General features: G+C 50.4%; 1 protein-coding gene across 1 annotated transcript in view; it reads right to left on the bottom strand.

The window, feature by feature from the left end:
• CSK (C-terminal Src kinase) overlaps positions 1-14,015 on the bottom strand; it is a 35,953-nt gene extending 21,938 nt beyond the window's left edge. Inside the window, exon 1 of the mRNA XM_051982238.1 lies at positions 13,917-14,015. The gene's annotated coding sequence lies outside the window, so the exon portion shown is untranslated. The remainder of the gene's footprint in view (positions 1-13,916) is intronic.
• Positions 14,016-14,579: the final 564 nt, after the last annotated feature.

A 14,579-nucleotide genomic window follows, 5' to 3' on the forward strand; every position in this document is an offset into this window, starting at 1 on the left:
GGGGAGGGTGAGGGTTGGGAATTGGGGCAGCCCCTGACTCAGAGAAGGGGCCTCTCTGTGTGTCGAGGTCCAGGGGAACAAGTCGGGCATTGTGCCGTCTGCTCTGAGGTCAGTGGCTACAGCATCAAGCAACCCTTTCTTGGAAGGTCTGGGTTCTTAGGGGAAGACGGGATGGCTGAAAGCAAAGAGTATAGTTACGGGGGATTGGAGGGGTGTGGTCCCAGTTACCCAGAGTGTCCAAGGAAGTGGGGCGAGCCAGAGACCCCAGAAAACAAGACAGATGCTGAAGGGAAGGGGGGAACATGAGGTCTCTAGCCCAGCTCCCTACCCCCTACTCCCCCACCCCAAGCTCAGCTCTGTCTGTTGGGGCGTGGGAGCCACTGGGCGGCTGTTTACACGAGTCTAAAAATACCAGCTGAAAAGGGAAGTGAACAGAAGGGGGGTGGGGTGGGCACTTTGTAAATTCAGGCAGAGGCACCTCGGAGCAGGCATTGGGAGGAATTAGATCCAAAGGAGTCCCAGAAATAGGGAGCACCTCAGCATGGAGCTGGGGGGGGGGGGAGGAGGGGAGGGGTCTTCAGGTGGGCCAATGCCTGTAACGTGGGCACCGTGTACTAAATAGTCCTCCCCCTCAAATCTTGCCACACTGTTAAGGCTGCCTCTTACAGCCAGTCTGGCAACAGAGGGCAGCTTTAAATAGTGTTTTTTCGCCATGAATCCTGCCCCCTCCCCTTACTGGGGAACATCACCCCCATTCTGCTGAACATGAAAGCAGCCCTGTCCTACTTCCTCCAGTCAACGTGGCTCCCCGGGGTCAATTTTCTCCCCAATGAAAATGTCAGCTTCCTGAAGGCAAAGTCAGGTCTGCTCATTAACTCAGCGGCAAGGACTCACTGAACACTTAATGCTGAGCCCAACCATAATGGTGTGGCTGGAGAAGAACGTGTCATTTTTGCCTGGGGAAGCCATAGACGGCTAAGGAAGTGCAGTGAACCTGAAGTTCAAGCTACGTGACCCTAAGTCCCTTATCCTGACTGGGCTGTAAAATGAAAATAATAGCAGCATTCAGGATTGTTGTGAGGATCACCCAGTCATATGTGCAGAACGTGTCATTTTTGCCTGGGGAAAGCCAGACAGCTAAGGAAGTGCACTGAACTTGAAGTTCATCTATGTGATCCTGTCCAAATCCCTTACCTTGGGTGGGCTGTAAAATGAAAATAAGAGCAGCATCCAGGATTGTTGTGAGGATCACAGGAGACAATATCTGTAAAGTACTTTGCAAACCTTATACTGCTATATAAATACACACCACTGCAATTATTATTATTATTAATCATTTTAAAGTGTCAGACCCTAGATACAGAAAAGATTCCTACCTCAGAGACAAGATTGATAGGTCTAAGTCGCTTCTGTCTTCAAGTCTCAGTTTCCTCTTCTGAAAAATGAGGTGAACCTTAATGACATTTATGGTCTCTTCCAGATCTAATATTCTAAACTAAGATATTTTCTAAGTTGCACGGGCCATGTTCTTAAGGTCCCTTCTAGTCGTCACTGTCAGGGAGAAGTTCTTAATCTGGAGTGTATAGAATGTTTTTTTAAAAAATCATATAGAAATATATAAAAAATATCTAACAATATAACGATTATTGCAATGTGATCTTCGGTTCCTTTGTAATCTATATATTTAAACTCATGATTCCGAGATCCACAGATTTCACTAGCCATTGTCAGAGGGGTCCAAGGAGGGGAGAACTTCTGTTCTGAGGTCCCTCGGGGCCCTTAAGTCCCCTTCCTGTGACCTGTTATTCAGAGCACTATGTACGCCAAGCACCAAATGCTAAGGTGGGTTCTGAGAGACAGAGCACTCCTTCTCCCCTAGAAAACTCAGTGTGGGGCTGGGGAGGGCAGAGGAGGCTCCCTGGAGGGAGAGGAGGTAGGAGCTAACCTGTAAAGAACAGGCAGAAATGGCGGGAGGGAGGGCATCCTTGGAAGAGGGAAACACGCGAGAACAAAGGCCATCGGGGAGCCGGGGAAGGCCGGTTTGATCTCGGCAGTGATCAGAGATGGCTTGAGCTACTGGGTCAGCCCAGACCGTGGAAGCAGCCTGGATGAAACAGGAGTCTAGAGTTGATCCCGTGGCCATGGGGAGGGATGGCTTTAAGCAGCGGGGATAAGCAGGTGGGTCTCCAGGCCAGCACACCTGGCCCAGGGCTGGGCTTGCCAGGCCAGGTGAGTGCAGAGGAGAGGTGCTCAAAAGCCGAACTGCATCTTGGAAACAGTAGCACGGAGGCCCCGGGGAAGGGCGTGCCAACCACTCCGTTCAGTTCAGCTAGTTCAACAGCAATCAAACAATCACAATAATAAGAGATGACTCGCCAGGCATTTATTTATACAAGCCACTTTTTCAGAGGTGGTTAAATGAACCTCCCAGATCTGGGTGTCTCTCACACTCTCACCGAAAAAGAAAAGGTGGCTGTTCTGCCCTTTGGCCTTGGGCCCTCCAGCCTCTGGATAGCAGGAAAATAAAACCCTGTGCTCAGAGATGTGCAACTGCAGGAGCCCTCAGAAGCCAACCATTTTATGACCTTTTGAGATGATCTCCAAATTATCCAGTAAACACCTTTTATTAGAGAGACTGGAATCTTCTCTAGGGAAGGTGCTGGGTTTTGGCTTTCAGTATCAGACACTTCAGGACTTAAGAAATGCTTATGGACTTGACTTAGATGAGGTAACTGAAACCCCAAGGAGGAGGTGCCCAAACAAGGTCCGGGAGGTAGCAAGTAGCAAACTCAACCTCGCAAGCCGAGATCTTTAAAAAAAAGAAATCACTAACATATATTGGATTGCTTGCTATCTAGGGGAGAAGGAGGGGAAAATCTGGAACACAAAGGCTCTGCAAGGGTCATTGTTGAAAAATTATCCATGCATATGTTTTGAAAATAAAAAGCTTTAAAAAAAAAAAAAAAAAAAAAAGAGGGGCAGCTAGATGGTGGAGTGGATAGAAAGCTGGCCCTGAAGTCAGGAGGACCTGAATTGAAATCCTGCCTCAGACACTTAATACTTCCTAGCTATGTGACCCTGGGCAAGTCACTTAACTCCATTGCCTAGAAAGACAGAAAGACAGAAGGAAAGAAAGGAAGGAAGGAAGGAAATCACATAGATGGATATGCTGGAAAAGGACACCAATTCTAAACTTCATTCCAGTCTTAATAACTTCAAGGCAGGCTTGGGATTTGGGGATGGGGAATGTTCAATATTTGGTCCAGTTACTACCAGTCTGACATCTACAGTGAGAGAGCTTTTATTGGGTTCTCGGTTTTCCACAAGTGCTCCGTTAAAAGGCTCAGCAAGCATTAAGCACCTACTAAGGTCTGGACATCTGGGTCCAGGGAATTCTGAACAGGGATAGAGGGGCTGGGATGGAAGGAGGAAGCTATCAGTAACTAAGGGAAATAGAATTGCTTCATAAGTAATACTTGCCTTTTATAGTGTTAATTGTCCAAAGTTCATTACAGACAGTATCTCATCACACAGGGAGGCAAAAGCTACCAATAAAATTATTTCCATTTGTCTAGAAGATGAGCCTGAGGTTCCAAGAGGTTCCAAGATTTGCCCGGATTACACAGCAAGGATATTCTGAATTCTCAGAGCAGATCCTAGGAGGTGGAAGTAGGGCTAATTATGATCCACTCTTTTCCTAGAAGTAGAATCCAAGGAGGCCAGCCCGGGAGCACAAGTCAGTTTGCCCAGTTGGCAAATTAGTTTCAGAATAGGGGCTAAGACCCTTTGAGCTCCTTACCCTCAGGTTAGGCTCTATTATACTAATGGGAGGACTGAGGTTAATCCTCTCTCTCCCACTTCCCATTTTACAGTTCGGCAAATTGAGGCTGGAGAGGGGAAATCCCAGGCTAGCTTCTTAGGACAGCCAGCTCCCCCAAGGCTTTTTTCTTAAAATCTGCCAGCTACAAAAAATCCCAAACAAACCATTAAGGGACTTCTTTGCAGTCATTAAAAATAAAACACTTCCGAGGAACTACTTGTAAGCACGCACATGGCTTCTGTCAGTCCCTGTCTCAAACTTAGAACTAGAGGCCCTTCCTCCATCTCTCCCTTCCTTCCTTCCCCCAACCCGGCTGAGCAGCAACTCACAGCTCGGCCCTGCCGGCCCAGAAAGGTATTTAACTACTGCTACAGCGTCTAATTACGGAGCTGGGGGCCCCGGGGGAGCTCAGCTCCGCGCAGGGGCCGCTGGGTCCAGCTGGTTGGGAGGGCACCACCAGGGGCGCCCTAGGCCAAGTGGGTACCTAGTTACAACAGAAAACCCTGGGAGGGGTAGAAAGGAAGTTGGGGTGTTAGGACCAGAAGCAGTAAGAGATGGGCGTCCTGCCCTCCTGCTCCTCCTCTTTACCCTTACCAGAGAAGCTGTGATCCCCGCCTCCCGATCACCTAGCTGCTTGATTTGCATCCCCATTTGCATATATTTTCATACATCTTCCCAAGCTTGTAGAATAACCCAGCAACTAATTCCAGAATCTGGGAATGACTGGACTGGCCTGGAATCCCTTGGAATACTACCTAACTAACCAGCTCTCCGGGCCTCCGCACAGGACAGAATCGTATAGGGCGTGAGTGGAAAGGGTGCTGGCCTGGGAGTGGGGAAACCTGGGTTCCACATAGCTCCCTGTAAAAGGGACCTACCAGGTCATTCCGATCAAGCCAGGTCTCTGAATCGCCGCTTCCTTCAAAGCTCAGCTCAAACCCCAGCCCTTACATGGGGCCCCCACCCAGGAGTCCCGGTGAATACTGACGAGGCACATGTTGTCTCCCTCACAAATCAAACAAACTCCACGAGGACAGAGCTTTTTGGGTTTGCCCTCACCGCCAGCTACACGATTGCTCCATGACCAACGAGGAAACCACTTGCCCAAGGTGTGAGACATCCGAATTGTCTTCCAGTTCTATTAATAATTCAGGCTACAAAGGGATGACCCAAGCCTAGGTTACCTGAGTCTGCCTGTCAGACCTTCTTGCCATGAAGAACATTGCCTTTCCCATTAGAGAGAAGCAAGAGTGATTTATTCTTGTTGAACTTAAGTTCCCAGGGGCAGCAGAGGCAGAAGACCTGAGTTCAAATCCAGCCTCCAACACTTAAACACTTCCTAGCTGTGTTACCCTAGACAAGTCAATGAATCCCAAATGCCTCAAAAAAAAAAAAAAAGTCCCTGGCTTTAGCACCTGCTAATTAAGATGATTTGCTCTGCCTCCTCATCTCCATCTCTCGTTTCCCTAGCTTCTTTCAAGACGTGGTTCAAGGCTCACCTTCTGCAGGAGGCGTTTCCTGGTTTGTTCAGATGCTAGTACTTCCCTTTCAGATTACCATCCACACATCTCGGATAGACCCAGAAACATAAAGAGTTTTCTCCTCTACTGGCAATGTATGATTCTTAAAGAGACTTATTTTTCTCTGATTTTCCAGCTCAGTACAGTCCCTGGCACATGTGAGTAGTTAAAGGTTTGCTTATCGGACAGACTATTGATGTTCTTTCCCCATATCCCCCTAAGGTCAGGGAAGGCAAGATATTATATACCTGAGCCAAGACGACTTGCAAAAGTTAAAAATATTGCCCAACACATTTTAAGCTTATCCACTTCTTGCTAGCCTCAGCTCCTGGGCAGAGCCCCGCAAAGATCTCTAGTAGAATAGCCAATCTTTGAAGGCTGGGGGTTTTTGTTTAGTTTTAGATAGGTGTTGTGTATACAGTAGGTACTTAAATCCCATTGGGCTGGATCTAATGACTAGCCTGGTGAAGAGAACACAGGATTTGGACATCTTGAACTGCATGTCTGCCCCACACACATCTTAAAATCAACAATTTCTAAACTCAAGTCATCATATTTCCTCTCCAAATCTTCCCCTCTTCCTAACCTGCCTAATTACCATTGAGGTTAGCCACCACTGTCCCAGTCATCAAGGCTCACAACCTACTATATAATCCTTGGCCCACCACTCTCATCCCCATATCCACTCAATCGGTTGCCATCGTTTCCATCTCCATAATATTTTTCCTAAATATCTGCCCAATTACCCTGCTGCAGGCCTTGATTTTACCTCCTGCCCGGACTACTGAAATAGCTTCTGGAGGGGGTGAGGGTCTGCCCGCCTTAAATTTCTCCCCACTCCATTCCATTTTCCACTCAGCTGTTAAAATGATCTTCCGTAAAGCTCTGATCATGCTATCCTCTCCTTCAATAAACTCCAGCAGTTCCCTATTATCTCTGGGATCAAATATAAAATCCTGCATAACCTCTGAAGTTCTTCACAACCTGACCCTCTCCTTTTCAGTCTTCTTACAGCTTTCTTCCTTTTGTGATCCAGGATACTCTAACTCCCCACTGGGGATATCTTATTGGCTGTTCCCCATACCCAGAATGCTCTCCTTCATCTGTATCTACTGCCTGCCTTCCAATCTCACCCTAGAAGCCTTTTCCAGTTCTCCTGACTCTGTTAAGTTTAACCTAAATTAACCCTCTGAGATTATCTCCTATTTATCCTGGCTACATCTCCTACAGTTGTTTGAATGTTGTTTCCTCCATTAGACTATGAATTCCTTGAGAGTGTCGATTGCTTTTTGCTTTCCCAAGGTTTAACACAATTCCTGGCACACAGGCATCGAGTATCTTAATAAATATTTAATAAAGTCCCCTATTCTAATCCTATCCTCAACACTAAATAACTGACTGGGAACAAGTTACTTTACTTGGCCTCAGTTTCCCAATCTGTAAAGAAAGTGGTAAGACTAGATGATGTCCTTTCTAAGTCTGAGATTCTCTGATTTATATAAAGCCTCTCCAGTCTTCCAAAGCAGACCTCAAGGGCCGTGTCCTCCAGGGATCTTTGGAAGTTCATAGGACCCTGTCCCTTTTTTTGGGGAGGGAAGCACTAATCCACACAGCTCTCTAATTATTTTCTGTGTGAATCCCCAACTACGCTGAAATCCCCAGGGCCTCATCTAGCCTTTTCTTCTATTTCCCTTTCCAAACCTATCCCCACCCCCTCCAGGACCTAACTGGGCCACGTGTTGAGTGAACACAACAATGGGAGAAAGCAGCACCCAGCTGCTCGGTAGGACCTAGGGGAACCCGGGGGATTCAATGAACTGCCTCCGAATAGGGGAGGACAGGGTGAAAGGGGAGAGGACCCAGGCAGGATTTCCCCCTACCCTACCCAGAGGTTGAGGTCTGGAAAGGCAGAATCTGGGCAGAGGGCTTGGCTTAAGTGGAAGCTGGAAAGCAGAAAGCTTTGGGTCACTTCCCTTCCCCCATCCCAGTTTTCTGGGCTCGAACTGGGGAGGGGGTAGAGGAGGGAGCTTTTTTCATTAGCCCCAACAGGAGCAGAGCATCTAAGAGCCCAGAAATCAGCTTCATCTCCCCACCCCAGGACTTTGTGCCTTAAACTAGGAAGGGAAACTGCAGAGGGGGAGGGAGAAAGAGGTCAGGGCGAGAGAACCCAAGCAGGAGCACTGGGGCCTCGTTGGCAGCAGCTCCCACCCACTGGAGCTTGTCCTCAGGGATCCTGCATAGGGGAGGGCGCTCCCTCGGTCTGGCAGAGTTAGGGAGAGTCTGCTTTCCTACAGGAAGGAACTACTCTGATTCCAGGGCAGGGCCGTTCGCTCTCTCCTCCACCTTTGATCCTGCCCAAGAAGGCTATGCTCAGAGCTGGCAGGAAGATGGGGGGACATTATCCAAGTCTTCATCTCACACAGGGGAAAACTTGGCCAAGGGCCAAGTCCTGGGCAAGACTGGACAACTTCATCTCCGTGGTTCCCCACAGAGAGGGGCAAATGACACAGAGAGGTTAGCAGGAGGCGTCTCATTCTACAGGGAATCTCAGCCATAAGGACTCAGGGACCTCGGAGACCACCCAATCTAACTTGCAGTTTTTTAGTGGAAGGGCCCAAAGCCTAAACAAGCTCAATAATCTAAGGTCTGACAGGTAGTGAGCAACAGAGTTGGGACTCTGATTTCAGAATCAGTGCTCTTGTCACTGAGCACTGACCCCCCAATCCAGTGAAAGGGTTCTTAAAGTTAGGGTTTGTGAACTTAAAAAAAACCCAAAACATACTGAGTTTGGATTCTGGCTCAGCCATTAATCTATTATGTGGCCAGGAGGTACTTCCTTTTTCTAGCTCTGTGAAATGGGGAGAGCACCTGCCTTATCTACCACATTGGGCTGCTTGGGAAGATCAAATGGGCCAATGACTGGGCAAGAAGTCTGGGAAATCTAAAGTGAATCAGATGGGCAGGCTGCTTGTTCCAAATTGCTGACGTTTGTGGTTTGGGTAGCCTTTGGAGGTTCCCTCCCTCCCTCTCCCTACACACAGATCCCAGGGGCCCCAGCTAGAGGCTCCACTTCTCCCCTTGGGCCCAAGCACATTCACACGTGCTCTCACTCTTCCTTCCCCAGTACTTTATTTTTAGGCCCGAATTTGACTTTAATCGTTACTTAGCGGATTCTATTTCCAGCCCACGGAGGGCAGCCCAAGGCAGGCAGGCAGTGATCTGTGGGGTGGAGGATGGGATGGGGGAGCCAGCCAGCTCACATACTACCCCAAAGGGAATCAGGAAATCCCAAAAGAAAGGAGGCAGAGAGGAAACTGAAGCTCCCCCTTGGGAAAAGGGGCATTATAGTCACAGGGACTGTAAGCTGACAGGGAATTCAGAAATCAGCTCAACTCGCTTCATGTATGTGGAAAGTAGGGCTCGGGGACCAGAAATGACTTGTTCAAAGTCACACAGTTAATAGAGGCACAATGCCCTCTGACCCATCTAGTTCCAGGACACACTGGATTTTGACCTCACCCACCTCTTATCCCAGTCAAAAAGGGGATCAATGAATTAGTCAGAAGGGACCTGGGAGAATACCCAGAGGGAATATGCTTTGGCCAAAGTTCCAGACACCAGAATTTAAGACCGTAATCTTAGTCATAGCTCTGCAAGCTGATCTAGCCCATCAGTGCACTCTCTTTAAAGGGTCAAGGAGAAAGAAGAAACCAAATTTAAATAGAACCAGAAGAGACCTTGTACATCATCCAGTCTGTGGGTCACACAGCAAATAAATACCAAAAGTGAGATCTGAACTTAGTTCTGACCCCCAAGTTTAGAACTTTTATGCATCCAGCCAAAGGTAGTCTTTTGGAGCCCCAAGTGTTCATGGGGCCGCTGAGATTTCCTTGGGGACTGTATCCCCCTTAGCTCAGTGCCTTGGAGACTGACCGCTACTCCCTGGGGGACTGGCAAGAAAAAGATGCTGGCAGTTGCTCTCCATGTCTGCAGAGGGGAGAAGGGAAGGCGCCTCTCCATGCAGCAAGGCGCGCTCAGGCTAGACCTGGCCTGGTTGATGGGATGAACAGCAGGGCCAAGTCCTAGGCAGGGTTGGACAATTTCATCTCCATGGTTACAGATGGAGGGTCCCGGGTTGTCTCATGTAGCTTAACTAAGAGCAACTAACTTTATGTGCCACAGACGTGAAAAGCCAGAATGAGGAGTACTGTTCTTTGAGTCCCTGCCCATGCTTTCTGCCCCATGTGACCACCACCTACCTTGCCCATCTCTAGATCTGGCTCTTATAAGAGATAATGGAATACAGGCCTAGTTGGGTTACATACTTGCCTTCTGGGGGATGACTTTTCAGGAGCGGGGGGACTTTCTAATTACAGACGGCTGAAGCAGCGAGTCCCTGCTTGGAAGCCAGAGAAAGTGGCTTTCTGTTCTTCCAATACAATGCCCTGACTTGGGATCTATATGGTCTAGCCCAGACAATCTCAAAACCACAATTCCCACTATAACCCCCCTGTCCATAAAGAGACAGAAAAGCAGAAAAAAATTGGGGAGTTAGGGAGGGGGAGAAGAAGAGAAGAGACCAGACTCCAGTCGGGTTGTCTGGGTCCCATCTTTTGAGCCTCTGAATCTCTTTCCATATAGCTTTGGGATCTCTGTTCGTCAGGAAAAAGAAACTGAGGTTGGGGCAGCATTAGCCTCCAAGGAAGGCCTGAATGGCCCCAGTTTTGTACCAAAGGTTCAGGGTTCGGATACCTTTATATCCTGCCTCAAAAAGCATTCCATTTCCTCTTGATGCTTCCAGCTAAAAAACCTTCAGGAAAAGCCTGAATATTTCTCAGAGAGAAAACTCTGCCTCCTGCTCCAAGGACGATAGGAAGAGGGATGGGTTACATCAGGACCAGCCCCAGCACACAAGTTGAAGGGGTCAGATGGAATCCCTGCTCTGACGTTTGCTGTTTCATCCAGCAAGTGACTTCACCAAGTTACAAAAGATGGGGGTTGAGATCACTTCTGATCCTTCCTTACTTTAGCAGATTGTGATAAAGCTAAGTGAGTCACCCATGAAGATCTCTCCACTGAGGAAGGTCACATTATGCCCCAGCTAAACTAAAATGACCCACCGTCAACAGGAGACGCACACCGAGAAGCAGTTCCAATAATGAGGACGAGTTGCACTGGACCCTCCACAATCCTTAGACTAGTTTCCCTTGTGACTAATTGCAACCAGCAAAGCAACCAGTTGGAGTATAATGCTCAATGCTGAAGAGAAGTGTCCTTTTGCCAGCCCACAGAGGGAATGATTTAGGTCTTTACCCCCCGCTAGCTCTGAAGAAATAATCTAATAATGTCCAGAGTTCACTTTATGTATCCCTAGGTCTTAACAACACTGTCTTTGGGGATTTGTTTCAGCCTCGAATCTATCCTTTGGATAGAGAAATCTTCCCATGCCCCCTTTCAGTAGTTAATGAGAGGTGGACACTCTCCTTTCTCCCTAGTGCCAGATGGAGATCTTCTGAGCCTTGACAAGACTGATGGAGATTTCCCAAGAGATCAAGCAAGCATCCCCTGGGGATGGTGCTGACCGGATGTAGAAGGCTCCAGCTGCTTCCAGCCCACCAGAGCTTCCCCTCCTCCCCCCGGCATCAGCTCTTCCCCTTCATTTTAGATCTCCCATCTTATTTGGTGGGCTGGCATGGGGAAGGAGAAGGTGGGGCTTTCTCCCTGCCTTTCTCAAGGCTGGGACTCATATTTTAAGCCAGCTTTCCCCAAATTCCCAATGTGGCCACTTTAGGGGACAGGGAGATTGGCAGGATCAGAAGGGCAGAGTTCCACGAGGAGCTTCAGCTAGCAGAGGATGATGGTCTGGGACACAGGGAGCATAGGGCAGACGTATGGAATGCAGCCCAGGTGGAGAGTGGATGTCCTAGACCGGCCTCAGAAGCTCCAGCATAGATCCCGTGGGATGGGGATGGGAGAAAGATGAGGATGTGGCCCATGAGGGAAACTGGAAATGTTCCCACTTTCAGGCCCTTGAGCTTGGGAGTCTCATTCCCAAGTCTTAACAAAGCTGATGAAAGGAGAGGAGGATCACAGTTTTAGGGAAGTTTCCAGCCATTATCCTGAAAGATGAGAAGGAGAGTTATGGAACAGACTTATAAGAACTGGGAGTGAGGAGTTTAAGTAAGTTTGAACATGGATATTTGATTCTTCCCAATTCTCCTTTGAGGGAGAAACTGTGGCTTGGGACCAGCATCAGCCTCCAAGGAAGGCAAAGCTCTGTGCCAAAGCACCAGGGTCCAGATACCTCTAAACCACACCTCAAAAAGAACTAGTAGTGTGCCTTCTCCCTTGGACACTCACCAGAGACGGAGACAAAAGGCTCTTGAGAGATATGTGCGCCACATCCCTTTATCCTGCGTTACCCAAACTCTTCTTAAGAGTTGTGTTTCCTTGCTAGGGAAATTTCCACATTTTTCTCTGACTCTACTATCAGCTGCTTCTCTAAGAGTTCTGAAATCCAGGTATTCTGAGGTGGTCATGGCAAAGGCACAAGGAATCCTTGTGTGGCTCCCTTATTGGCAGTATGCCCAGGGGCAGAAACTACCCTACTGAACAGTCAGTGATGAATATGACATTTAACTAGAAAGTCAGGAGCTCCCCCCCACCCCCTGGCCATGTTTCCTGGCTCCCCTTACCATCCCAAATGAAGGAGAAAGGGGGTGGAGAGAGGAAATATGAAGCACTAAGAGCAACAATGAAGGAAGCGAAGGAACCAAGTCAGAGGTTTCTAAGCAGCAAGAGCCCCTTGTTAGCTACAGCACCCTATCCCTCTATCAGCTACCTCCTATATCCCCATACACGAAGAATTCTCCTCCGGCATGGCCAGGCCCATGGGCAACTCTTACGGGCAAAGTTCTCTCCAAAGACTGCCAAGGGCATCAAGGATCACCTCCACAATTACTCCCTTCTCCCCCTCCCCCCAAAAAGCAAGATCTAATCACTACCTCCTCACATGGGCATCTTAGCCCTGGTGACAGAATGGATGCTTTGGAGACTAGAAGGAAAGATAACCTGTAGGTCCCCAGAACCCAGTACCCCAACAAGAATAAGCAAGAGCCAGGAATACCCTGGCCAATACCCCAGTCTGAGCCAGCTGATCACATTCTCAAAACCGCCTTTCTCCCCATGCCTTGCTCTGCAGCCTGGCTGAGCACATGGTAAGACTCTCAGGGCCTGGCTTAGTTCATCTTGGCTACTGCCATCTCAAGGCAGTTTTGGTTTTAATTAGTTGCCCAGCGTGAGCAAGTAATTCAGTATGTGACTGTGGCCAAGTCACTTTTGGACCTCAATTGCCTCATCTGTGAAAATCAGAAGATGGACTGGATTATCTCTGAATTGCTGTCCAGTTCTAAATCCTGGGATCCCAACTTTGGCTGAACACTTTTTCCTTTTCCCATGCCTCAGTTTACCCAAAAGTAAGATGACGAGTTTGGTCTAAATGTGTTCTAAGGCCCCTTTTTGCCCTAATTCAATGACCCCAGTCCTGGATATCTAAGACAGGCCTAGGCAGATGGAAGGAAACCAGACAGAAGCGGGGTGGGGAAGGGGAGAAATACAATCCACACGTGCAAGACCAGCTCCCTCTAGGTGGTACAGGGGGCTTTGTTTCCAAGGCTGCTCTCTCTGGCTACCCAGGGATGCAGTCAGGGAAGCCCATAGGCTGCAACGAGCAGCCCCAGCCAGAGAAAGTATCTCCACCTCTTCAGTCGGAGGTGGGTGGGGGGTGTCAGATCAAGGAAACCAACCAGAGTCCTACCATATGGGCTGGGGACTTCGGCTACCCGCTGGGCAGCAAGGAGCATTGTCCCCAGGCCATCGTGAGCACCCCTGCTGCCAGGCTTCAGGCTCGGCCAGCAGGTTACGGTTATGGGGCAGAGGGTGGAGATTTGGGGGTGGCTGAAGGGGAAGGAGAAGACAGAGCTTTGGGCAGTTCTGGCAACCCCCCAGAGACGATGAAATGGCTTCTCTCTCCACACACCACCCCCTTTGGTCCCGTCTGACCCCACCCCACGCTGGAAGCTTAATTCCTCCTCCCTCTCTCCATCAGCCACATGCCCATCCTGCCCAGTCCCACTATGAAGAAAAGCTGGCATTCCCCTGGGTCTCCGCCCCATTCCTGCTCCTCCAATTCCGGGGCTGAGGCTCCAAGCCCTTGGGTGGAGGGAGATAAAAGGGTGGCGATCGGAGTTTGTCAGAGCCTCCTCAGGAGCGGGGTTTTTCCAGGTCCTCACTCGAACCCCCTGGTAGGCCCCGGGGCAGTTGAGGATCCACAAACTTGGCGCTCCGCTCGCCCGCCCAAGGGCCCCGGCCCTTCTCAGAAGCCAGCTTTTTCCCCGGGTCTACGATTGTGACAGCAACTCCCGGGAGAATTCAAACCCTTTCTCGGTCCTCGGGTGGGGGAGGGGAGCGGACGCAGGGAGGGCGGGAGCGGGACAAGGACCAGTCGGTTCCGGGGCTGGCGATCTCCACCCAGCCTCGGCCGCCGGGGCCAGAACCCCGGAACGTTGGGCACTCACCTCTCTCTGAGCGCTGCGGTCCGATCCACCTCGCCGCCGGCGACATCAGTGGGCTGCGGGACAGTCCATGCGGCCGGGGGGGCTGGGTGGAAGTGGGGGGCGGGTGGGCGTCCCCGGTAGGAGGGGTACAAAGGAGCGCTGGAGGGGGGGGAGGGAAGGAGAGAAGGAGCGGGAAGAGGGCAGGGGAGAGGACGAGCGCCGGGACAAGGCGAGAGGGATCACCGCGCGGCCCGGGTCGGGGAGGGAAGAAAAGAGCCAGAGGGAGGAGGAGGAAACAATGTAGCCGCCGCGGCCCCAGGAGAGTTCCGCTTCCGAACGCCGCCGCCGCCAAGGTTCGATTTTGGAATGTAGCGCTCGCTGCCGGAGCAGCTCCGACACAAAACGCTCGATTATGGAACGTTGCGGCTCCCAGCGTTCCAGCCCTTCCAGGCACCGGCGGCCCAGGCTGCAAGGGGGCTGGAGCGAGGGGGGAGTGCAGGAGGGAGGGACAGATCGACGGCTCCCTGGCCGGACTAGAGGGCCGGCGGCAGCGGCAGCGGCAGCGGCGGCGGCGGCGGCGGCGGCTGCCCCCACCCCGGGAGCGCGGCGGGAGGGGTGGGGTGGGGCGGGGCGGGGCGGGGGGAGGGGGGAAGGGTGGCGGCGCGCGCGCGCGTCCTCTGCAGC

The sequence above is a fragment of the Antechinus flavipes genome, chromosome 2 (genome assembly GCF_016432865.1).
Source record: "Antechinus flavipes isolate AdamAnt ecotype Samford, QLD, Australia chromosome 2, AdamAnt_v2, whole genome shotgun sequence".
Lineage (NCBI taxonomy): Eukaryota > Metazoa > Chordata > Mammalia > Dasyuromorphia > Dasyuridae > Antechinus > Antechinus flavipes.